The sequence below is a fragment of the Tamandua tetradactyla genome, chromosome 11 (genome assembly GCF_023851605.1).
Source record: "Tamandua tetradactyla isolate mTamTet1 chromosome 11, mTamTet1.pri, whole genome shotgun sequence".
In the NCBI taxonomy this organism is placed as follows: domain Eukaryota; kingdom Metazoa; phylum Chordata; class Mammalia; order Pilosa; family Myrmecophagidae; genus Tamandua; species Tamandua tetradactyla.
Genome location: NC_135337.1, coordinates 78,585,338 through 78,612,068, shown reverse-complemented (window position 1 = coordinate 78,612,068; position 26,731 = coordinate 78,585,338). Strand labels below are relative to the sequence as shown.

The 26,731-nt window shown below is 40.8% G+C and overlaps 3 long non-coding RNA genes across 4 annotated transcripts in view; 2 read left to right on the top strand and 1 right to left on the bottom strand.

Moving 5' to 3' along the window:
• LOC143650400 (uncharacterized) overlaps nucleotides 1–13,614 on the top strand; it is an 88,452-nt gene extending 74,838 nt beyond the window's left edge. The window contains exon 7 of one of the 2 annotated variants that reach the window (XR_013159544.1): nucleotides 12,046–13,614. This is a non-coding gene — a long non-coding RNA (uncharacterized LOC143650400). Of the gene's footprint in view, nucleotides 1–9,710 lie in introns of both variants that reach the window. The other variant, XR_013159543.1, reaches the window with a different exon arrangement.
• Nucleotides 1–26,494, bottom strand: part of LOC143650401 (uncharacterized) — a 41,234-nt gene extending 14,740 nt beyond the window's left edge. The window contains exons 1-2 of the long non-coding RNA XR_013159545.1: nucleotides 26,385–26,494; nucleotides 7,154–7,294 (exon numbers count right to left, since the gene is read on the bottom strand). This is a non-coding gene — a long non-coding RNA (uncharacterized LOC143650401). The remainder of the gene's footprint in view (nucleotides 1–7,153; nucleotides 7,295–26,384) is intronic.
• LOC143650402 (uncharacterized) lies at nucleotides 1,553–8,725 on the top strand. Its single transcript, XR_013159546.1, has 2 exons — nucleotides 1,553–8,322; nucleotides 8,375–8,725. It is a non-coding gene; the product is annotated as an uncharacterized LOC143650402 (long non-coding RNA).
• Nucleotides 26,495–26,731: the final 237 nt, after the last annotated feature.

Genomic DNA, 26,731 nt, shown 5'->3' with positions numbered 1-26,731 from the left:
CTCATCAATATAAGATAGACTATGCCACACTTCACTGGTGTTTTTATGCCATCCTTTAACATAATGCTACATCTGTCTGTATAGTTTGATGCAGTGCAGTTCCAGCGACCACAGCCACTGTGATAATTCCAGTGATTTCAATAACAGCTGCAATAATGAGTCCAATTAGTCTCTTAGTCCTTTTCAGATATTCTTTTGCCAAATGGATCAGAACTTGTGTTTCTGGAGAGGATTGCCAGGATCTTGACATTTGCACCGGCAGTGTACCTCTTCTCCTTGCTGCTACAATCGTTTCATTTTCCTGCAACAAAAATACTTGGAGACAGATGAAGAGAGAACAATTTTCACAATTAAAAGTTTGATTTCTTATATGCATATGACCTTTAACAAATACATATGGATTTTTAGTACATATTTGCATGTAGTGTTTATGGCTGCTGTTTAAAGAGAAGTTATAGTTACTAGAATTCACTATATAGATTGGTCCCAGTCCTAGGAAAATTGTCTATGAATTTCTTTGACTAATGTTATATTTATTATCCCATGGATTTGGCACAAATTGTCCTCTATGTATTAAACTCTGATTTAGCTTGCCTGTCCATATAGTCTCAGTTATTTCTGAGTTAGAGATGGGAGGCCCCACAGGGGCCTCATCTCTTACAATTCCATAGGAATTATTAATTATGATAACTGCTCAATCCATGTGACATAACTGCCATCCATTCCAACTTTCTTTCCCAGCTTATAGGCGAGTATCATTTGATTACAGAGTTAAAAGAGGGATATACATGTAAGTAATTACGAGAATCATTCTTGATCTTAAGCCATGTAGTTCGATTACTTATTGTCATACATGGTAAGAGTTAAATTTGATACCATTTTTCCTTCTTCCTTAAGTAGTTTGAGAAGCCTCAAATCTACTGGATCTCAGAATCCTAAACTAGTATTCAGATATATTGGTAAAGTTGGATCTGCCCATGTTAGGGCCTGTAGTAGAGGTGGGTTAGGAATATAAACCCAACAAGTATAATTATGTCCCTGTTCTTCAGCAATTAAAGTCATATGTCCTATAATGTACATTACCCATTTACTTATTTTCATCAGGGTTGACATGTCTGGGTTTTATTCGTTTCGAGGGAATCCAAACCGGGTTTCCATCATCTGCAATGACAAGAGCTAATCCCCTACCCCACCATGCCTGGTTTCCATAGATCATCCTTAACATCTTTCCAATAGAGTGGCTGCATCTGCAGTTCTGTTTGGGTCATATCATTTTCCTTTCCAGATTACTAAAATGTCGTTCTGCAGGAGTCTGTGACGAATTATCATAAATGTTTAAAAAATTTAAACAGTGCTTTTGCTAATTGATCTTTTGGTATACTTATTTTCACAACATGATCCTCCTGATCTTCCCCCTTTTTTTTTTTTTTTGATTTTTTTTTATTAACGGTAAAAAAAGAAATTAACCCAACATTTAGAAATCATACCATTCTACATATGCAATCAGTAATTCTTAACATCATCACATAGATGCATGATCATCATTTCTTAGTACATTTGCATCGGTTTAGAGGAACTAGCAACACAACAGAAAAAGATATAGAATGTTAATATAGAGAAAAGAAATAAAAGTAATAATAATAGTAAAAAAAAAACCTATAGCTCAGATGCAGCTTCATTCAGTGTTTTAACATGATTACTTTACATTTAGGTATTATTGTGCTGTCCATTTTTGAGTTTTTGTATCTAGTCCTGTTGCACAGTCTGTATCCCTTCAGCTCCAATTACCCATTATCTTACCCTGTTTCTAACTCCTGCTGGACTCTGTTACCAATGACATATTCCAAGTTTATTCTCGAATGTCCGTTCACCTCAGTGGGACCATACAGTATTTGTCCTTTAGTTTTTGGCTGGACTCACTCAGCATAATGTTCTCTAGGTCCATCCATGTTATTACATGCTTCATAAGTTTATCTTGTCTTAAAGCTGCATAATATTCCATCGTATGTATATACCACAGTTTGTTTAGCCATTCTTCTGTTGATGGACATTTTGGCTGTTTCCATCTCTTTGCAATTGTAAATAACGCTGCTATAAACATTGGTGTGCAAATGTCCGTTTGTGTCTTTGCCCTTAAGTCCTTTGAGTAGATACCTAGCAATGGTATTGCTGGGTCGTATGGCAATTCTGTATTCAGCTTTTTGAGGAATCGCCAAACTGCCTTCCACAGTGGTTGCACCATTTGACATTCCCACCAACAGTGGATAAGTGTGCCTCTTTCTCCGCATCCTCTCCAGCACTTGTCATTTTCTGTTTTGTTGATAATGGCCATTCTGGTGGGTGTGAGATGATATCTCATTGTGGTTTTGATTTGCATTTCTCTAATGGCCAGGGACATTGAGCATCTCTTCATGTGCCTCCTGGCCATCCGTATTTCCTCTTCTGAGAGGTGTCTGTTCAAGTCTTTTTCCCATTTTGTAATTGGGTTGGCTGTCTTTTTGTTGTTGAGTTGAACAATTTCTTTATAAATTCTGGATACTAGACCTTTATCTGATATGTCATTTCCAAATATTATCTCCCATTGTGTAGGCTGTCTTTCTACTTTCTTGACGAAGTTCTTTGATGCACAAAAGTGTTTAATTTTGAGGAGCTCCCATTTATTTATTTCCTTCTTCAGTGCTCTTGCTTTAGGTTTAAGGTCCATAAAACCGCCTCCAATTGTAAGTTTCATAAGATATCTCCCTACATTTTCCTCTAACTGTTTTATGGTCTAGACCTAATGATTAGATCTTTGATCCATTTTGAGTTAGCTTTTGTATAAGGTGTGAGATATGGGTCTTCTTTCATTCTTTTGCATATGAATATCCAGTTCTCTAGGCACCATTTATTGAAGAGACTGTTCTGACCCAGGTGAGTTGGCTTGACTGCCTTATCAAAGATCAAATGTCCATAGATGAGAGGGTCTATATCTGAGCACTCTATTCGATTCCATTGGTCGATATATCTATCTTTATGCCAATACCATGCTGTTTTGACCACTGTGACTTCATAATATGCCTTAAAGTCCGGCAGCGCATGACCTCCAGCTTCGTTTTTTTTCCTCAAGATGTTTTTAGCAATTCGGGGCACCCTGCCCTTCCAGATAAATTTGCTTATTGGCTTTCCCCCCTTTTTGTTTTATGAGCATAGACTTAAGGTCCAGTTTGTTTATTCAATAATTCATTGCCCCGAGGGATTATGTGAAACTCCTGTGATATGAGTAATGTGAAAAGTAGTATAAAATTTACAGAATTGCTTCCTGTATAAGTGAGACCATTGTCCGTTTTTATAGATTGAGGGCATCCCATAACAGCAAAAGCATTAAGTAAATGTGATTGAACATGGCAGAAATGTTCTTCATATTATGCAGCAGCCCAGATGAAATGAAAAAAATGTGTCTATAATAACATGAATACATATTGCATTTTACCAAAATGTGAAATCTGAGTAACATCCATTTGCCATAATTCATTTACTTTTTGACCTTGAGGATTAACCCCTGATGCAAATGGGAGTGCATTTAAACGTCCACTTGTTGGACAAGTCCTAATTATGTCCTGAGCTTCCTGTTTAAATAGAGACAGAAATTTCTTTCACTGCCCTTTGCTATTAATATGAGTCAATTTGTGAAATGTCGTGGGATCTTGAATTACCCCACAAGAGTATCTGCTTGCTGATTTTGTAATGACGAAGGACCCGGAAGATTGGTATGAGCTCTTTATACACAAGATAAAAAGGGGGAGTAATTCGACTTCTGACTAATGTTTGTAAATGTAAAAACATTCAGGACAATTCACTTCTTTTAAACAAAGAAGCTGTCTCAATGTGAGTAAACTGTTTGGCAGACTTATTCCAAATCAGAAACAATATTAAGAGATTGTGGAAAATTTTGCAATACTTGAATTACAGCTGCTAATTTAGTGCCCTGGGCTGAGGTATACGGTGTTTCCTAACTTGTTTTCTGCTGGGGTGACATATGCAGCCTGCCCATTAATATTATCATCAGTAAAAGCAGTAATAGCTAACGGAAAATTCCAAACTATTTTAGGCAAAATCCATTGTGTTCTTTTTTGAAAATTGTAAAACGTTTTGACATAGCAAATGATTATTAATTTGTCTTTTAAAATCACAACGCTATTTGTCAAGATGTATTGAAGATAAATAGATTTCACACACTATGCGATTAGGATTGTGACCTCTTAAGTGATAATATCTTTGGCGACCTTTGACTATTAAATAATTTTGTGCAAATATGTATTTAAACGTTTTTATCGATTGTTTGGTAAAAAAAAAATCCATTTTAAAACATCATTTTGCCAAAATAGGCCTGTGGGAGATTGCAAGCTAAGGAAAATAATAAAATCAACAGGCTTTTCTAGATCTATTTGAATAAGCTGTCCTCCCTGAATGCATTGTTCAATTAATTGTAACTCTTGTTCAACCACAGCTGTTAATTGTCTTTTGCTTAATAAATCAGAGTCTCCTTGTAAAATATCAAACAGGTTTTGTAACATATAGGTCAATAGTGACATGTACCCATAGTAAATGACCAGATTTTGGAAAATGAATTCATTGGATTGATTGAAAGGGAATGCAGGGATGAGGATTCTTTATAATTGGTTGTGCGTTTTTGCTAATTTTAAATTTATTGCATGCAGTTTTTATGATATTTTCCTACAATAGTGGTCAAATTCTAATTTGCTTAAATGACCGGGTCCAGTTGGGTCCTCTGGGAACTGGCTAGGGACCAAGAGGAGCTTCCTGGGATTTAGATATGTGTATTAAAGTACACCTCCTGGGAGGATCGCCATTCCCCCAGCTAGAGTGCACATTTGAACTGTTTCTTACCAAGGTCATGTGATAGCAACATCAGTTGCATGTAATGGCAACATCAGGTGAACAGAACAGACTCCACAAGTATATTTTTCCTTTGCATTTAGCCCTCAAATCTGATCTGCTCCCAAAATAGGCCATGGTTATTTTGGGGATAAATTTAGTTTATGCATACGTAGTTTATATAAAACACTGGACAAAGCATTAAAATATTTTGACTTGAAGGAATTTAGGTATTTATATGATTTGAATATTATTTAGCCAGTAATAGATTAATTTACAGCAATATTATTTAGATTACTAGATTAAGCCACCTGGGTTGGGGCAAGAAAGCAGTTTTTTGCCAATATATTGATACCCAGGAGAAAATCATTATTTTTTATAAAGATAACAACATGATAAAAGTTAACATAAGTTATTTTGATAAAACACAGACTTTTTTCTTTTTACACTGATTATTTAGAAAATTTTTTTATATTCATTAGAACAGGCTGAGTCCAAGAAAACGTTGTCATTAATCATTAAATCTTTCTTGATTTTGACCATAAATTCCATTTTTATAAACTCTCAGCAACTGTTATATTAGTTTAGGCTTTGTTCTACATTTTCATCATTTTGTAGCAATTATTCATTTCATTTTGGGATAAAACTATTCTTTTTTTTCCCTATTAATAAAAATACGTTTTTAATGTTTTTCATGCTTGTCATTATTTTAAATATTTTACCACATATAATTACCATCAAAATTAAATGTTAGAATATTAAATACTTAAAATACTTCAGTTAATGCCTATTCAAAACATCAATATATAGTTTTTAGCAAGAATTTTCAGTTTTAAAGTCCTTAAAATATATTTCTTTTTAAAATATGAACAGGAGCTAAACTCATGGCCAGTTTCCAAACTGCTGTTTGTTGAGAATCTAAGTTAACAAAAGGAGATGGGGCTGCCCTTCCCATTCTGAGTCATAGGATTTTATCTGTAGCATTGGTATAAATTTCAGTAGAGTTATTTAGATTAAACCAAGGTAACTTAACAGAGCACTCCGAGTCAGAACTACAGTCCTGAATTGCAGACCCCTTAGGGGACCAACGTGTTACGCTTCCGTAGGGACCAGTAATGAGCACTGACGTCTGTTCTGATTGTTCCTATTGGATAGTTTCTGTGTAGGGATTATAACTGGTGGAGGCAAACCAGGTTGCCATGACTCCATGGGTTGAATTACAGCATTAACTTTTATCAATTAACATTCTCCATTTTCCTGATTTCTTTTTTATAATAAATACTGGAGAATTCCAGGGACTATGAGATTCTTATATACGTCCCACTTTAAACTGTTCTTGAACTAACTGAGTTAGAGCCTGTAACTTTTCTATAGATAAAGGCCACTGCTCAACCCACAAAGGCTCATGTGTTTTCCAAGTTAAAGGTATGGGTTGGAGTGTTATGTCAGCAGTGGGCTCAATTACGTATTTGGATAGCTGAGAAAAAGTACATACTGGGGTATGTTTAAGATTAAGTGTCTCATATCTGTTTCTTAATTGTTTTCCTAGTTTTGCCCAAATTTGAGGATTAACTGTATTTCCTTCTGAAAACCCTGGGCAATAATCCTGTACATGACCAAGAAAAGTTTCTAATTGAGACTGAGAAAATTTTGTGCCTCTCGTGGACAGCATAGATTTATAGAGGTTCCTTTCTGCTGACCTTGAATGCCCCATGTTTTACACCTAGTTGAAAATATGTCCAATTTTTGCTCCTTACCCTTTTGTAGCTCTTATTAGCTCTTTGTAGTATTTGTAGTGGAGTCCCTGGAGTGTCTCCTCACTTTATGCTTTAAGAGTTCCCCTATCAGATTCCTGTCTGGGCACCAATTGCCAAGTCCAGCTCAAGCAACTGTCCAGACAGAGTCAGAAGGGGCAGTGGGAGATTGAGAAAAAACACGACACAGAGTTTAAGAGAAAGTGGGGGCTAGGTAGTTCATTGCCTGACTGAACACAATGACCAAATAGAAACAGGAATATCTTCCCCATTTTGTTATGCTCGCTGCGAAGATTTCATAACCAATTTCCATTACTTAAGGTTTAAAACATTACAGCCTTAATCCTGAAACTTATAACAATGCTTCTGTACTAAAGAAAAGAGCTCTAGTGACTCTGAAGTCTTCCTTGAGACCCCTGTAGTTTCTAACAATGTTTTCAATACACAAATATACTCTTCTGTTCGCCCACTATGATTTCCCATTACCCTGATGCTACAAGGAAATTAAAAATTAAAAGACTTACAACAGTGACCTAGGTCTGTACTTGTGGTGAATCCTCAGCATCTGGAGACACTCAATTTCCTTGGATACTTTAACACGAAAGCGGAGTAGTCGCTTCTTAGAGTCCCTTCATGGTCGCCATCTGTTGGCCGCAGCTATGACCCTAAGGAGTGTTAAAGTAAAAAACGAGAGAGAGAAAGGAATCAGGGGATCCAGAGACATCAGTCTTCAGACAAGTTTGTTTTCAGCCAAGTACAAAATTATATACTAGAAAGAAAGGTGATAAAGGTTGTTTGCATGCCAAAGCTATACAATGCAAAACCAAATTCCAGGAAGTAAATACTCCTAAGGCTAGGATGTTAATTTCCCTTAAGCAAGTCTCTTCCGCACCTCATTGTGCTTTATCTGCATATCTCAGCTTCTATTGATGTTCCAGATCCTGAAAGCTCAAGTCTGCATTTCCTCATAGACTTGTGCCTGCAAGCTTTAGGATAAACATCAACCTTTTAACTCCTACATTCATTACTGTTAATTCATATCAGTGAGACCATACAGTATTTGTCCTTTTGTTTCTGGCTAATCTCACTTGCATAATGTCCTTAAGGTCCATCCATGTTGGTACATACTTCATGACTTTATTCTGTCTTAACACCTGCATAATATTCCATCATATGTATATATCACAGCTTGTTTAGCCACTCTTCTGTTGATGAACATTTTGGCTGCTTCCATCTCTTCGAAATTGTAAGTAATGCTGCTATAAACATTGATGTGCAAATGTCCTTTTGTGTCTTTGCCCTCATGTCCTCTGAGTAGATACCTAGCAGTGGTGTTGCTGGGTCATATCTGTCTGCCCTTCTTGAACTTGTAATTTTATGTCTTTCATAAGATGGGAAATTTTCAGTGATTATTTCCTCCATTAGTCTTTCTCCTCCTTTTCCCTTTGTAAAGAAGGATTTTATAAAGCTTAACAGTAGCTAATTTTTCCTGCTTAATTTAGCTATTTACATATATTTTAGCTTCTGAATGCTAGAAATATCCAGCAAAAGCATTTGTGTCATTTTATATTCACTGCTATGCATTTGGTGTGAGTTAAGAATTGTAAAGAAAAGAGTTTCTTAGCCCCATCAGGCTAAGAAAAACAACCCGGGACTTCCCAGGGGCGGTTATCTGCTGCCTTGGTTATGCAAGGTTATCTGCTGCCTTGGTTATGCAAGGTTATCTGCTGCCTTGGTTATGCAAGGTTGTAACTGCCGGAGGAAGTTTATCTAAGAATGCAACTGAGAAGGTTGAGTAAGGGAGTTTTTTGCACAACGAGACAGCTGCTTCTTGCATAAAGCAGCTCCCAAGACTCATGCGCGAAAAATGTTTGTTACCTGCTTCTTGCAAAATGTTTGTTATCTACTTCTTGCAAAATGTTCGTTATCTACTTCCTGCATAAAGCAGAACCTGTAACTCATGTTCAACCCTCAAACCCCACCCCCTTATCCTGGCCCTTAAAAGGCTTCCCAAACCCAGGCTCGGGGCTCTCTGTTCCTGCGTGTTCAGTGAGCCCCACGCATGTGTGGTAAATAAACCCCTTGCGTGTTGCATGAGAGAACGTCTCTTGGAGTCCTCCTTTGCGTGGCAAAACTCTCGAATTCTTACATTTGGAGGTCCCACCGAGATCGGCTCTTCGTAAGGGGAGGCTCCAACAGCTCTTTCTCTCGGGGTAAGTGAGGCCTTTTTGTCTGAGGTGCGATCGCTTAGTCTGTCAGACTGGCAGTGACTGTCGGAGAGTTGCGTGAGCACTCCCCGACCGCAACCGGCAGACGTGTCCAGGGGTTGGGGGACCTCCGGGGACGCCTGGAGGCTTCCTACAGAGCCTACTCTGATTCTGTTTCCCTTCTGACGGGGGGAGACTCGATCACAGTCATCAGGCCAGTCTCAGCTGTGTCTCTGAAACTGTATAAACGTGGTGTGCCGGCTCTGTGTGTGTCTGTCTGTATTTGTGTGTTAGGAATTGTTTTTGTTTTACCAAAGATGGGTCAGGGAACGTCGACTCCACTTTCTCTGACCTTAAGACACTGGTCTGAGGTCAGGGAAAGAGGTCAGAATCTATCTCTTATTGTAAAAAAGGCAAATGGCAGACCTTCTGCTCGGCCGAGTGGCCCTCTTTTAACGTGGAATGGCCTCGTGAAGGAGCTTTTCATCTCCCCTTGATTCGGGCCGTCACGTCAGTCATCTTCCGCCCTGACCCGTATGGCCACCCGGACCAGCAGCCCTACATCATGGTTTGGCAGGACCTGTGTGAAAACCCACCTCCATGGGTAAAGGCGTTTCTTACTCCTCTTGGTCAACATGACTCTCCCTCTGTACTCCCAATCAAGGTGCCGGGTCCTTCTCAAGCTCCGAAACTCTATCCTTCCTTACCTCCTGCAGTCCTACCGGAATCCCAATCGGATCTACTCCTCTTCGACGCAGGTCCTTCTTCCCCTCCTCCCTACCCTTCAGCTCCGGCACAGGACCTCCCTTCTCTTAGCTCACCTTCTCCCTCCTCTAATTCTCTCTCTCCGCCCTCTTCCATTCCCTCTCCGCAGGTTCACCAACAGACGATCCCAGATGAACCAGGACCGGCACATAGTACACAAAGCAGACGAGCACAAAGCCCATCTGATGTGGCGGTCACTCTCCCCTCAGACCGTACGGGCCTCCAGTGGGATGATAGACACGGGGGAGAAATGCCCACTCTACAATACTGGCCCTTTTCCTCCTCTGACTTATATAACTGGAAAAATAATAACCCTCCTTTTTCCGAGGCTCCCACTAGGCTGACTGGATTGGTGGAGTCCCTTATATTCTCTCACCAGCCCACTTGGGATGGTTGTCAACAACTCCTGGGGACTCTCTTCACCATGTAAGAGCGAGATCGGATCCTCCTGGAAGCCAGGAAGCAAGTTCCCGGACAAGATGGGAGACCCACCCAACTCCAGCATGTCATCGACGATCGGTTCCCGCTGCGCCGCCCTAATTGGGACCCGAACACCTCTAAAGGTAGGGAGCATCTGTCCATCTATCGCCAGACTCTAGTAGCGGGTCTCCGAGCAGCCGCACGCCGGCCCACCAATTTGGCCAAGGTAAAAAAGATTATTCAGGGAGCGGACGAATCGCCCTCAGTCTTTTTAAAAAAAAAAAAAAACTAATGGAAGCATACCGTAGGTGTGCTCCCTTTGACCCTCAATCAGAGGATCAAAGAGCCTCAGTGGCCGTGGCCTTCATCGGCCAATCAGCTCCAGACATTAGACGCAAGCTGCAGCGCTTAGACAGGTTGCAGGACCTAGCCTTGCGAGATTTAGTCAAAGAAGCAAAAAAAGTGTTTTATAAGAGAGAAACAGAGAAGGAAAAAGAACAAAGGAGAGAAAGAGAGAGAGAGGAAAAAAGAATTAGTAAGAGGAAAAAAGAATAATACAGCTAATTAAGGACCAAATTAATTCTGCCCTAAGCAGGCCCATTCAAGTGCATTATCACCGGCTTCATCTCGCTAACCAAGGTGTGAGACCAAAATATCTGACTGCTACCCACCCTCTCGGGTAAGAATCCCCACTCCTACGGGAGCAGCATACAACTCGAAAATATGCTTCTAGCTTATGCTATGATTGGTACCGCTGGGTGCAAGGCAAAGCACTGCAAAGGAGGGCCAAAACAATTAAAGGCCATTTTCGAGCTCCTTGAGAAGTATGCTTCATCTTGCATAGAGGTTCGCTCTGCAAAAATTCCTCTCCCCAGAAAAACAGAGCCACAAACAACCTGGGGGATGAGGCCTCTACTTCCCCCAGCAAAGGTTAATGCCAAAAGAATGCTGGATCAGCATTCTTCCTCCATCCTTTAAAAAAAAACAAAGGGAGGAAATGTTGGGGACAATTAAAATAGCATGTATAAAATCCACCCTCAGCGATGCCGGAAACATGCAACATGGCCGCCAGGGCTGAAACAAAGAACTAGCCATTGTCCACTGTGCTAGCCACCAAAGAGGCTCGGACCCAATAACCATGGGTAATAGGCGAGCAGCTAAAGAAGCAAAAGCGGCAGCATTAAGGGACCCTATAAACTTGGTCCTAATAACCAAAGAAAACCAGCAACCCCCTGAGACACTATCTGAGGTTACACCCCAAGGAGAGTCGGAAGCCCTAGCTTACATACAGCAGGTCCACCAGCTCACTCGCCTGGGGACAGGGAAACTACAGCAGCTCCTGCAAGACCAGAGGGAATTGTACCCTCTGGCAGCCTCAAAAAGGAAAGAACTGGCAGATCGCGTAGCCAGAGAGTGTCAGGCATGTCAAATCGTAAACGCCTACCCCACCAAAGCCCCTAACGGAAAAAGACTAAGGGGAACTCGACCTGGGCAGTTCTGGGAAGTCGACTTTACTGAAATTAAACCTGCAAAATACGGACTTAAATGCTTACTAGTTTTTATAGACACCTTTTCAGGATGGGTTGAAGCCTACCCAACTAAGAGAGAAACGGCCCAGGTCGTAGTCAAGAAGATTATGGAAAAATTTTTCCCCAGTTCAGTCTACCAAAGGTAATAGGGTCAGATAACGGACCCGCATTTGTAGCCCAGGTAAGTCAGGGTGTGGCCAGGATATTGGGGATTGATTGGAAATTGCATTGCGCATACAGACCCCAAAGCTCAGGACAGGTAGAAAGAATGAGCAGGACAATTAAAGAGACCCTAACCAAATTAGCTATAGAGACTGGCTTGAAAGATTGGACCATGCTCCTGCCTTATGCCCTGTTCAGGGCCAGGAATACCCCCTCTGCTCTCACGTGTAATCTAACCCCTTATGAAATCTTGTATGGAGCGCCACCTCCAGTCAAGGACATGTCCTCCATTCTAGAAATTAATAGTTCCCTTCATACCCCCTTGCTTGACAGGCTGCGAGCCTTAGGAAAAGCCCAGCAGTTCCTGTGGCGGCAGCTCTCCACCTCCTACCAGCCAGGAGACAACAGAACTCCGCATCAATATCAGGTGGGAGACTTCGTCTACGTCCGCCGCCACCAGGTACAGACTCTTGAACCTCGCTGGAACGGACCGTATCAGGTACTCTTGACCACCCCCACCGCAGTCAAGGTTGGTGGCATCGCATCCTGGATCCATGCATCTCACCTCAAACCTGCGCCTTCGCCCTCTGAGTCCCAGTGGAAACTGGAAAAGACTGACAATCCTCTCAAGTTGCGGGTTCACAGGGCTACTACTCCTTCTCCTCCTTCCCCCAGGGGAACCCAATTCCAACCCGCATAAGCCTTGGAAATGGACAATATCCAGATGGGAAGATGGGAAGACTATAAAAACTTGGGAGGGAGCAGGGGAGCCTTCTTTTCTAATGACCCCTTGTAGTCTTAACATTCATAGGGAGCAGGGGAGCCTTCTTTCTATTGACCCCTTGTAGTCTTACCATTCATTAATTGTGTTATAGGACCATGTATTCTAAATAGAATTATACAGTTTTCATAAAGGCAGATTGGAAATGTCAAATTAATGCTCATCAGACAACAGTACTCAGTATTAAATAACCCAGAAAATCTCTAAGATTAGAGATATGTACAAAAAGGAGTGGGAAATGTAAAGAAGGATTTTATAAAGCTTAACAGTAGCTAATTTTTCCTGCCTAATTTAGCTATTTACATATATTTTAGCTTCTGAATGATAGAAATATCCAGCAATATGATACATATCAGTGTCCATTGGCAAATATATTTCAAATATTCTTTTCCAGTTTCTCTTCTTTCTTGTAACTCTTTGAAAATGATCCTCAGAAGTTTAAAAATTGTGTCTAGTCAAATTTATCAGCCTTTGCTTTTATGATTTCTGCTTTGGTGAATATTCATTCTGTGTTTTCTTCCAGCAAAGCATTGTTACAGTCTTTTAGGTTTAACTTTTTTATCCATCTGGAATTTATTTGGTTGTGTGGGGTGAAGTGACGGTCAAATTCAATTGTTTTTTCCAAATGATTAGTCAGTTGTCCCAGACCCATTTATTGAATAAGCTGCCTTTTGCCCTCTGATTTGAAGGTTCTCATTTATAAAAACATAATAATCATTTGTATTTTGATCTGTATAAAGATTTCCTATAAATCTATTTTTCTTCATGTCTGGGTCATACTGATATCTTCACAATATCAATCCTTCTCATCCAGGGACATTTATTTGTTTAGATTTTTATATCCCTCGAACTTATTTATTATTTATTCATATTAATCCTTCGCATTTATTGTCAAATTTATTCCTGGATCATTCATATTTTTGGTTGCTATTATAAAATGGGCATTTCCCCATTATATTTTCTAGTTATTTCTGGTCTATAAGAATGCTGTTAATACTTACATATTTATTTCATACTCCGTTATCTTCCTGAATTCCAATGAACTCTAGTAGTTTTTCAGTTAGATTTCCTAGGGTAGATAAAAATGATCATCCATAAATAAAGATATGCCATCTCCTTTCCTTTGGTATATGTTTTTCTTATTTTTTTCTTATTATAATATAATGGTTGAAATATCCACATAGTACATGTTGGTGAAAAGAATTCTTAGTCTTTCCTCAATTGCAACTGGAAAGCCCATATTTCCCTGTTAACCATGATGGGTGGGTGAGATAGAGTAATTTCTTATTAAGAAATTAGTAATAGCAGAGTAATTTATTATTAAGAAATTATTAATAGCCATAGGTACTTAATGATTTATTAGGTAATCACGATGTGCCAGGTACTTTTCTAAGCACTTCACAGAGGTTGTTTCATTTAATTTTTTTCAAACAGCCCTCTGAGGTAGGTACTATTGTTATTTCCATTTACATGCTAGGAGACTTAGGCTCAGAGAGCTGTAGAAAAACAGTAAGGGACAAATTGCGTTTTTGGTTTGCATGGGCAGGTACCGGGAACTGAACCCGGGTCTCCGGCATGGCAGGCGAGAACTCTGTCTGTTGAGCCACCACGGCCCGCCCAAGAATTGAGTTTTAAACGTAAGCAATAGAACTTCTGCGTCTGAGTGTTTAACTATATGCTATATCAACCTCTAGAAAATAAAAACTATCCATCCATTACTTGTTTACTGAGTTTTTACATCAGGGATGGATAAAGATTTTATCAAGCAACTTTCTGACTTTTTGGAGTTGAACATGAACTACTTTTTTCTTTCACCTACCGATAATGAATTTTTTATTTGCTTCATATGATAAGTTTATTAAGGTTGTGGTACCTTCTTTTTTTTTAGTAACAGTTGTATTGAAATATCAGTCACATACCTAAGAACTTACTCATTTAAAGTATATAACTGAATGGTTTGGGCATATTTACAGTTATGTGTAGCCATTACCACAAGCAATTTAGAACATTTTCATCACCTGATAAAGCAGCCCCATACCCTAAAGCTATCATCTACGTATCCTTCTGTTATTCCCCAGCCCTAAGCAACCATTATCTACGTTTTGTTTTTATAGATATGCCTTTCTTTTACATCTGTATAAATGGTAGCATGCCATATTTGGTCTTTTGTGACTGTCTCCTTTCACTTAGCATATGTTTTTAAGGTTCTCCATGTGTCAGTACTTCATTCCTTTGTATAGATAAACCACATCTGTTTATCCATTAATCAGTTGATACGTGGGTTGTTTCTACCTTTCGGCTATTATGAATAATGCTGTTATTATAAACATTTGTGTACGGGTTTTTATGCAGACATATTTTTTTCATTTCTTTTGAGTATATACCCAGGAACGGAATTGCTGGGTTAGGTGGTAATTTTCTATTTAACCATTTGAGAAACTGCCGGACTGCTTTCTAAAGCGACTGCATCATTTTACTTTCCTACCGGCAGTGTACAAGGATTCTGATTTCTCCACGTCCTCACCAACAATCATTATTAGTTGGCTCTTGATTCTAGTCATTCTCGTGGGTGTTGAATAGTGTCTCATTAGGATTTTTATGTGCTCTGCCCTGATGTGTAATGATGTTGGGCATCTTTTCATGTATTTGTTGACCACTCGTTTATCTTCAGAGAAATGTCTATTTAGGTGTGCTTCCCTGTTTAATTGAATTATTTACCTTTTTATTACTGAATTGTAAGTGCTCTTCATAAATTCTAGATATGAGGCCCTTATCAGATACACTGTTTGCAGATATTTTCTCCCATTCCATGGGATCTTTTCCTTTTCTTATTAGTGTTCTTTGAAGCCCAAATATTTAAGCTTGTGATGAAGCCATACTTATCTATTTTTTCTTCCATCGCTCTTGCTTTTGGTGTCATATTTAAGACTCCATTGCCAAATCCTTGGGCATAAAGTTTTGCCCCTGTAGTTTCATTTAGGAGTCTTTTAGCTTTAGCACTTATGTTAAGTCTTTCATTCATTTTGAGTTAACTTTATGTATAGTGTAAGTAAGGGTCCAATTTCATCCTTTTGCGTGCGGCTATCCAGTTGTCCCAGCCACACTTGTTGAAGAAACTGTACTTTCCCCATTGAATTGTCTTCTTTTTAGTTAATTAATTAATTAATTAAACTTAACCACATACAAACAAACATTCTTACCATATGATCATTCTATTCTTGATATATAATCAATAACTCACAAGAATTTTTTTTGAGAAGTTTTTAAAAGAATTCTGTAGAGTGCTGGTAAATGAAAGAAGAAGAAGAAAAAAAAACATCCCCGATTTGTAGCATTTGCCAATGACCAAGGTGTAAATACTGCCATGACTGATTTCAAACTACCAACAATCTGGAGTGAGGAAGTGGGAAGAGAAGCACTTGTCTGTTTCTTGTGACCCCGTATGACCCAGTACCAGCACATCACTGCTAACATTTATCTACATTTGCACTTTTGGCAAAAGCCTCCGTGATCATTGTGAATTATCATTTTAATACACACACAAGTACGGTAAAGCATCTCTACTGTTGTATCACTCAACTTCCCCAGTGAGGCATGCAGAAAGATATTGCAAACAAGCACATTAATATTCCAGCAACGAAAATGTATGGATATTCACTTTACATGTCCTAAATAAATATTAATAGCGTCACAGCACTTTTGGTCAAGTTGGTCGCCTTCTTAGTTTTTTCCGATAATAATTTAAAGATATATTTTATTATTAAAGTCTAGCATCAGCTTAGTTTTGGCATCGAATTCACTCTAAAAAATGTGGTGTGCAGAGATTTTTGGGTTTCAGAATCATGGACTGTCGTTGGGAATTGGATGGTATATCCCACAAAAGCATATTCAACTCAATCTGCTTCCCTGTGGGTGTGAGCTGACTTGTAAATAGAATTTGTCTAGATTGAAGTGAGTCAAGGTATGGGCCCATGTATCACTAGGAACTTCCAAGATCCTACTAAGTGTAGCCAAACTGAATAAGGGTAGAGCTTAAGTCACATGACTGGAGGCCTTAATTAAGAGAGGAAATTCAGGTGCAGTCAGAGAATCCAGAAGTCAGAGAGAGCCCCAAGGAGAGGTCAAGGACATTGCCATGTGACAGAGACAGTGATAAAAGTCCAGGAACCTCAGGGATGGTGACAAACCATTGACAGACTACTACAGACTTCAAGAGAAGACATGGCCTTAATGACACTTTAATTTGGGACTTCTTGCCTCCAAAGCCAATAAATCCTTGAGTCATTAAATCCTTGGGGTTTAAGTTGACCCGTTGTGTATTTGTCATAGCAGCTCTGGCAGATGAATATAACTGGGAGCCTGTGTTTTACTTCTGCTCTTTGTGTGTGTGTGTGTGTGTGTGTGTGTGTTTGTAGCTTGGTCTTTAGATAATTTTTTTGTTGGTTATTGGGTTTTGTATCAGGGCTGAGCTGAAGTTTAGTTTCCTAGGCTGCTCAAGCAAATACCATGAGATGTGTTGGGTTAAACAATGGGAATTTATTCACTTGTGGTCTGAAGCTGGGGAAAAGTCCAAATCAAGATGTCATCAAGTGATGCTTTCTCCATAAAGACTGGAGCATTCTGGGCTAGCCAGTGGTGACCCTTGGTCCTTGGCTTGTCACATGGTAAGGTACATGGCGGTGTCTCCTGGTCTCTCCGTTCCCTTCTGGATTGTGTTGATGTTGCAGCTTCTTGCTTTCTATAATTTTCTCTGTCTGAATTTCATTCTGTTTATAAAGGCCTCTAGCAATAGGATTAAGACCCATCCTGATTGAGTTGGGCCATGACTTAAATGAAATCACCTCATCAAAATGTCCTACTTACAATAGGTTCTCACCCACTGGAATGGGCTACATTTAAGAACGTGTTTTTCTTGGGGTATGTGCTGGTCTTAATCTGTGCTGGTCCCCAGAAAAGCCATGCCCTTTGATCATTATTAAATATGGCTGGGCGGGAGCATTTTTTATTTCATGAAAATGTGACCCACCCAATTGTGGGTGGTAACTTCTGATTAGATGATTTCCATGGAGGTGTGTCTCCACCCACTGAAGGTGGAGTTGCTTGCTGGAATCCTTTAAAACAAGAAACATTTTGGAGAGAGTCCCTTTGGTAGAGCCACGAGAAAGCCAGCAGACGCTGCCATGTTTGCCATGTGCCCTTCCAACTGAGAGAAAGACGTTGAACGTCGTAGGTCTTCTTGAATCTTTCCGTGGATGCCTTAGACTGGACATTTCTCTAGACTTGTTTTAATTGGGACATTTTCTTGGCCTTAGCATTGTAAACTTGCAACTTATTAAATTCCCCTTGTTAAAAGCCATTCCGTTTCTGGTATATTGCATGCTGGCACCTAGCAAACTAGAACAGGGTACATACAGCGTCAAACCGCCGTAAGATGTTTATAGAATGATTAGGAAATCTTCCATCTGTTTTGGAAATCCTTACTTCCTGAACTTATTTTTTTGGGGTGCATGGTCCAGGAATTGAACCCAGGTCTCGCTCATGGCAGGCAAGCATTCTACCACTGAACCACCCACATACCCCTAATAAAACTGTTTCTTGAACTTTTAAAGGTTGAATGATGGCTTAACCTTCTGGGATTGACCTTTTTTAGAGGGTATTTTTGATAATATCCTTAGATTCTTCCCTTATTATTTATTTGTCCATTCAGGTGGGTACTCTTTCCTGTTAATTTTGGTAACGCATATATTTGCAAAGAGCTCCATTTTATTGAGATTTCCAAATTTATTAACATAGAGTTGTACGTCATATTCAATTTTAAAAATCTCGTCTATGTCTGTGTTTATAGCTCTTTTCTATTTCTGATTTCAGATGATTGTGTTCATTTTCTTTCTCTGTTTCTTGGATACACTAGCTTGAGATGTGACGATTCACTTCCCAGATTTTTTTCTTTATTCCAATATTTTTATTTGTCATAATTGATGAAGATCTGCTTTTGTCACGCATTATTAATTCCTTCATCAGCTTGTTTTATTTCTATCTTTACAACTTCTTGATTGAAATGCTCTTTGGTTCATTTACATCCCTGGTAGCAAAGTAGAGGGATGGAAAAGAGTTCATTTTGCAGAATGTAGGAGAAAGGAGGGTCAGGGAAGTACATATGAAGTGGAAATTTGTTGGGTGAGTAGGAGTTACCTAGATGCAGAAATGTTCTTGCTGGTTGAGATTACCACCTACTATAGAAGGATGAAAGACCATTCTTGTTCTAGAAATGAGTACTGATATAGGGTGTTTGCATGAATAAACAAATGCCACAAGCTGCCATTGGTAATAATATATTTATTTGTATGATTATTTGAGTTGACTATAAGCTCTATGAGGGCAGAGACCACTATTTTCTGGTGCCAACTCCAAGACATGGCACAGAGGAGGTCTACACAAATATTTACTGAAGAAATGCACAAATTCCCAGAATAGTTATTGTGTGCTAAACCTTGTTCCAGGCACTGGGGCCACAGCTGTGAAAAGAGCCTACAAAAATCTCTGCCTTCCTGGGGGGACAGATGGTAAGAAGGAGACAGATAATAAGCAAGTAAACACATAAATGAGGAAAACGAAATGTTCTAATGGAATAGTGGAAGATGAAAGTGGTCAAGGAGGATCTCACTGAGAAGGTGACATTCCCTCTCCCCGTCTTGGGAAGATGTGGAAGGAAGAGGCTGCAGGCAGAAGGAACGCCAAATGCAAAACCCTGGAAGCCATCTGAGCTTGGCATCTTCAAGGAACTGAAAGTTCTCTTGGGGCTGGAACGTGGGGAGATAGAGGCAACGTGCTATAAGGTCAGAAGGAAAGTTACGAGGGACTTTGCCCACTGAGGTGTGGAATTTGGAATTTATGGATTGTATGGAGCAAAGACTTGGGAGGGACACGTTGGGGACAAACAGTGTATTAAAAAGAAAATATAATCCCAGTGGGTGCAGTACTGAGAGTGGACGCTAGGGGACAGGAGTGGAAGCTGAGAGGTCAGGGAAGAAATGGCTGCGTAGTTGGTACAGATGGGAGATGATGGATACAGAGAAAAGTGGTCATATTTGGCAGCTCTGTATGAAGAACAGCTTTGGACCAAATGGGACTACTTGGTTCAAAATACTACATTTTTTATGGCTTCATTGAGGTATAATTCATCTATAATATTCAAAGTATTAAATTTGATGCGTTTTGACATATGTGTGTATCTATAAAAATACCAGCACTAGCAAGATACTGCATATATTCATCACCCCTAAAAGTTTCTTCCTATTCCTTGTTAATCCCTCCCTGCTGCCCCTCCCCTGACCCATCTACAAGCCACCTCCTCTGTGCCTTCTGTCACTGCAGATTAGTTTGCATTTTCTAGAATTTTATGTAAATGGGGCCACATAGCATATGCTCCTATTTTTTTTGTCGGGCTTTTGAGATTCATCCATGTTGCATGTATCCATTGTTCTCTTTTACTGCAGAGTGTGACATTCCATTGTGTGGATATACCATAATTTTAAAAATTCACTCTCCTGTTGATAGGTATTTGGTTTGTTTCCAGTTTGGGGCTATTAAAATTCAAGCTGCTAGGGACATTTGTGAACAAATCTTTGTATGGACATATGCTTTTGTTTCTCTTGGATAAATGCTTAGGAGTGGAATGGCTGGGCCATATGGTAAACATATGTTAACTACTTAAAAAAAAAAAAACACTCAACTGCATTCCAAAGTGGTTGGACTATTTTACATTCCCAACAGCAATCTTTGAATGTTCCAGGTCATCCACATCCTCAACACTTGTTATTGTCCTTTTTAAAATTTCAGGTGTTCTAATAGCTGTATGGTTGTATCTCGTTGTGGATTTACTCCGTATTTCCCTGATGAAAAATGGGGTCCAGTGTCTTTTCAAGTGCTTATTTATTGTTCCTATACCTTCTTCGGTGAAATGTCTGTTCAAATCTTTTGTCTCTCATCTATTTTTCTGAGCTTGTTTTTCTCCCTGTTGAGTTATAAAGTGTGTCTTAGTTTTCCAAAGCTGCTATGACAAATACCACATAATGGGTTGGCTTAAACAATTGCTGTGTATTGGCTCTTGGTTTCAAGGCTTAAAGTCCAAAGTCAAGATGATGGCAATTTCCTGGTTTCTTTAACATTCTGCTGCTAGCTAACATCAACCCCTATGGACCCTCAGTTTCCTTCTCCATCTCCCATCACATGCAATGTCCTCTCTTTTCACTGGTTCTTAGGACTTCCAGCTTCTTCCTAGGTGATCTTCTGCTGACTTCCAGCTTCTTTCCATGTGGCTTCTCCAGCCTCGGTCTTCTGATTTCTTCTCTTTTAACATGCCTTAGTTGAGGGACATATTCAGTCTACCACAGAAGGGTATATATTTGAGATGCCAGTCCTTCATAGGTTATATATTCTGCAAATATTTTCTCTCAATCGGTAGCTTGCCTTTTTATTTTCCTAACAGTATCTTTTGAAGGACAAAATGTTTAACTTGGATGAAGTCCAAGTTATTGATGTTTTCTGTTATAGTGTGTGCGTGTAAAGTTTGTGGGACATCCTAAAAATACCACCAGCTACAGATGTGGAAACTGGGGCTCAGCAAGGCCAATTTGTCCATACTTCTTTCACTGCCATTTGTGGAGCCCCTGCCCTTGTGATGTGGACCAGCCTAGCCCCTTGGATTCCCTGCACAAGAAGGGGGTTTGGATCTAGTGGTGGCCAAGTCCTGCTGACCTTCCATTTGGAAGATGCATCCATGTTTTAACTCTGTCTTGGGTCATGAGGTCCAGTCTCTCTGGCTTCCTCATTCCTCACTGTCCCAAAGACCAGAAATAACCAACCCATTGGTTGTGTCAGCTGTCGGAGCTCTTGGGGTCCTGGTCTCTGACTCCTGTCTCCTTGGAAGTTGGAAGGGGTACCCTCTTTAGTTTCCAGGATCACTTTGCATCTCTGGGGTCTCCCTTTTCCAGCTGAACCTCCCCTACTTCCCTGGTGATAACTCCAGGATTTTTCAAAGACATCCCTCCCACTCATCGTGCCTCAAAGACTTTCCAATACACCAGGCACTTACTGAAACCACTCTTTGTACTGAAAATAAAACCCACACTCTAGCCCACAGCCTACCAGACCCTGTGGGATCTCTCAAACCTGATTCTCACATCTCTTACCCTTGCTGCTGATACTCCACCCACACTGTCCCCTTTCTGCCTCTTGAATGCCCCAGACTCATTCCCGCCTCCCGGTTTGGTTCCAGCATGTGTCACTCAGCACAATCAGGAATAATTTCTTTGCTATGTCATGATGGTCTGTCTTCCCCACCAGAACATGACTTAATAAATGCAGGGACCACTCACTGTCTTGGTCAATGCTGGGCTCAGCAACTTCCTTTCTAAAATTGAAATATAACATTCATCGTATTGTTCTAAGCAGAGGATGATGTGGTAGGATTTCATTTTGAAAGATGTGGACAGTTAGAAGGTGGTTTCCAATGAGAGCCCAAGGGTTGCAGGTTGTATTTTCTAAAAATGGGCATGACAGTATCTCCCAGGCCACATGCTCTTTTTTGCAATGTGACGTGGACCATTCTCCATCTAGAGGTGAGTTGAGATTCTCTTCCATTAAATCTGGGTGGGACCATGACTATACCGAAAGTGATATGAAGTGGCTAAGTCACTAAAGGTGATACATCTTCCTCTTGTTACTTTTGGGAGGCTCACGCCCATTACCCAGCCGTCATACCATGAGGAAGGCCAATAGCAGATTGTGGGAAAGAACTAGACCCACTGCCCACATGCCCAGCTGTGCTCTCAGCTCTAAAATGAGTGATTCATATTAGAAGCAGACCACCCATCCCAGATGGGCTGCCCCAACTGATTACTCCACGAACCCCTACCAGATTGCAGATGCATGAGCAAAATAAATGATTATTGCCACTTTAAGCCACTGTTTTCTGAGGGTTTTTTGCACAGCAATTGTAACTGATACACCAAGACATTAGATGGTCTGGTGTCTAATTTATGAGCCCCTTCATACAGTTCAGAAAAGGAATTGTAAGGACCTCGGATATTTCTTGCTGTGGGTTGCAGGTACGTGAGCGTTTGTTATATTATTCTTGAAATTGTACATGGGCATTTCATGGGCTCTTTTGCATTGCCTGTATGATCTATGGATTAATAAACACTTACAAAGGTCTGTTGGAGACTTGAAAGACAAATACTAGCCTTGGCTATGCGTCTGCAGTTCTGAAGAGCTTCTGGAGGGTAAAGAAGTGGTTGGGAGATTTTACACACCTTCACACTCCAAGAAATGAGGCCAGGTGCTTGCATCAACCCCCCACCCAGCCCCAACACCAAGGATAGAGAGAGCCTCCAAGTACATCACAAGTGGCCTGTATCCATTCCTTCGAATGCCCAAGTCTCTACCATGCAAATACCATGCATATTTTTTACACTTGGTTTAAATATGTAAGCATTGTTTTTCCCCATCTCATGAATTAACTGCCTCCCATCTGCCCATCTATATTTGCAGATGGTTCCTTTCCCTTTCCTTTTACCCTTACAATAAGAGAACCTTGAATTTTTTTTCAGTCTACAATGCTGGGCTATCTTTCTTTTTTTAAAAATATTCTTATTGGCATATCTTCACACACATATAGTCCATACATGGTGTACAATCAATGGCTCACAATACCATCACATAGTTGTGTTTTCATCACCATGATCATTTTTTAGAACATTTGCAACACTCCAAAAAAAAGAAAAATCTCAAACATATCGTACCCATTACCCCTCCCTCTCATTGACCACTAGCATTTCATCTACCCAATTTATTTTACCCTTTGTGCCCTCTGTGGTGGTTAGATTCAGTTGTCAACTTGGCCAGGTGAAGGTGCCTAGTTCTGTTGCTGTGGACATGAGCCAATGGTGTGTGAACCTCATCTGTTACTGATTACATCTACGGTCGGTTAAGAGGCGTGTCTGCTGCAATGAATGATGTGTGATTTAATTGGCTGGTGATAAATAAGAGACTCAATGTAGCACAGCCCAAGCAGCTCAGCATATCTCATCTCAGCACTGGCAGCTCAGCCCAGACCTTTGGAGATGCAGAAAGGAATCACCCCAGGGAAAGTTATTGGAACCCAGAGGCCTGGAGAGAAGGCCAGCAGAGACCATCCTGTGCCTTCCCACCTAAGAAAGAACCTCACTTGAAAGTTAGCTGCCTTTCCTCTGAAGAACTATACGTTAACTAAATAAACCCCTTTTTATTGAAAGACAATCCATCTCTCGTGTGTTGCATTCTGGCAGCTAGCAAAATACAACACCTCCATTATTTATTTATTATTTTATTCATATTTTTTTACTCATCTGTCCACACCTAGGATAAAAGGAGCATCAGACACAAGGTTTTCATAATCACACAGTCACATTGTGAAAGTTATATCTGTATACAATCGTCTTCAAGAATCAAGGCTACTGGAACACAGCTTAAGAGTTTTAGGTACTTCTCTCCAGCCACTCCAATACACCATAAACTAAAAACATATTTGTAGAATGTGTATAAATAACCTCCAGGACAATCTCTCAATTCTGTTTGAAATCTCTCAGCCACTGAAACTTTATTTTGACTCATTTCTCTCTTCCCCCTTTTGGTCAAGAAGGCTTTCTCAATCCCTTGGTGCCGGGTCCCAGCTCATCCCAGGAGTCCTGTCCCACACTGCCAGGGAGATTGGCACCCCTGGGAGTCATGTCCCACGTAGAGGGGGAAGGGCAGTCAGTTCACCTGATGAGTTGGCTCTGAGAGAGAGGCCACATCTGAGCAACAAAAGAGGTTCTCTGGGGGTCTTAGGCCTAATTTTAAGTAGGCTTAGCTTTTACCTTGCAGGAATAAGCTTCATAGGGGCATGCCCCGAGACTCAGCCTTATTGAATTGGTTGTCCTCACACTGCTTGTGAGAATATCAGGAATTCCTCAGATGGGCAAGTTGAATATTTCCTCCTTTCTCCCAGTTCCCCAACAAGACCTTGCAAATACTTCTTTATTCACTGCCCAAATTACTCTGTCATTTATTGGGGCATTACACTAACCTGAACAAACCAATAAAATCTCACACCCTATTCAACATTTCATGTACTTATGGTGATCAGCAAAACTGACCATACAAGTTAAATTACGAAATGCACTACCCAAAATATAAATTTTGCACCAAATAAACATCTCTCCCTTTGGTCTCACACATAAATTGAAGCTTTAAAGTATGGACGATATCATCCTTTACCCAGTCTTCTGATATACCTTAGTCCTATCCAGATCAGCTTCATTCATATCTCTATTTAAATTCTGATCCCTTTTCCAACTTTCTTAAATTTTTTTTAATTTTTAATTTTTTTTGCATGATCAGGCACCAGGAATCAAACCTGGGTCTCCAGCATGGCAGGTGAGAACTCTGCCTGCTGAGCCACCATGGCCTGTGCCCTGTTTCAACAGTTCCAGTCTGGGGTATTACTGACTTTCATAATGCTAGGGTATCTTCCAGAGACCTGAGGGAAAGGCTTGGTGCCTCCATACATCTCGGAACACATATTGTAAAAACAATGACATACTGCAAATATATGGAAGTTCCTTGTGGTCCAACCACGTGAACATTTGTCTACTTCCCCAGAACACTACAGACACACTGTCACACATCCGTGGATGCTGCTGGTTTTATCCGATGTCATCGAGGCTCTGAGGGGTAATGTAAGCGGAATCAGCACCCCGCAGCTAATAGTGTTCCATGGGAGAGCAGGGTTGCACCCGCTGCACAAAGTGACAACCCCTGGGTCACCTTTGCCCCCTCCCCCCCAAAGGAAGGCGGTCGATGGTTGCTGATTGCATGTTGAATGGATTTCCACTTCTCAGCAGTGGAAGGAACAGCAGTGGCGGATGTGGAGAGTGTCCAACATCCCAAAGTGACACCTGGCTGTGAAACTTACCTCCGTGCGCGCAGAAAAGGATTTTTATTTTTTCATGAGACGTCGCAGTATTGTCTTGACAGCGAAGAAGGACACTCCCTCTCCTGCAACGAGAAGGAATCTGGCAGAGCTCTGGGAGAAGGTGGTTTTGCCTTGAATGCGTTGTAATATTCATTCTCTTGGATGGAGGAGTTTTTCATTCCTGGGAGACTCTCCGAGGGACAGAATTCCAACGTGGCAGGCTCCTGTTTGCCTGCGATGCGGCTTATAAATTTGCATCTTTGTTCTGAAGACGATCTAAACGTACAGCAGGAGGCAAAGGGTAACGCGAATTTGGTGTGTCCATTTGATGGAATATCAGGCGGCGGCTCATAACGACGGAGTCGCCAGAGGAATTAAATTAGATGTGGTATTTATTTAGGGCACTCGGTGCACACTGCATAATCCACAGTGGTTTGAGTGTCACCAGCGGCCCATCCAAGACCAACGGTGCATAAAAAAGGAAAGACTGGAAGGAAATATGGCAGATTCGTGGCTGAGGATTTTCTTTCCCTACTTCCATTTTTTTTTCTGATTTTTTAATTTTTTATAATGGGAACAACCAGATACAATTTATTTAAAAAAATTTTTTTTAATTGGACAGACGTAAGCAGGAAGTGACAGTCCCCTGCCCTTCCCCCAACCCCCCCCCCCCAAAGAAAATCATGATTCCCTGGCTTGTTGGCTTGACATAGCCTTAATCTGCTTACTTGAAAAAACTTCTCAGCCCCAGGAGCCCAAGGAAGAAGGCGACCAGGAAAACGCTGAGGCAAACTTCCTTAGAACAAACCTCTGGAAACCGACAGGGGGTTTGGCAAGGTTTCCCGCTGCCCCTTTCGGAGCAGGGGATGCGGGACAATTTGGCAGCGATCTTTGTACCTTATCGATGACCTTGAAGATGCGATTGACACATTCCTGCCCGGTTCTGCCTCCTCTGACCACCTCCCAGATTTCTCATCGCAGGCCGGCCCATGGTACCCAGCCCCACCCATCCCACCCCCCACCCCCACCCCCCACCCCCGCTGCTCCCGTTGCCTAGCAACCAGGGAAGCATCTGCCTTGGGTTCTTTCCCGTGCTCCTCGCCCAGTATTGATTTTTTGTTTTTTGCGATGGGAGGGAGGGGAGTGGAGAATCAGGCTCAAAATCTTCCAGCCACCCTGCCGACCCTCTGCCTGGTGAGACGAAAGCTGGGGTGCAAGAAAGCAGGGGGGGGTTCAGTTGCTCA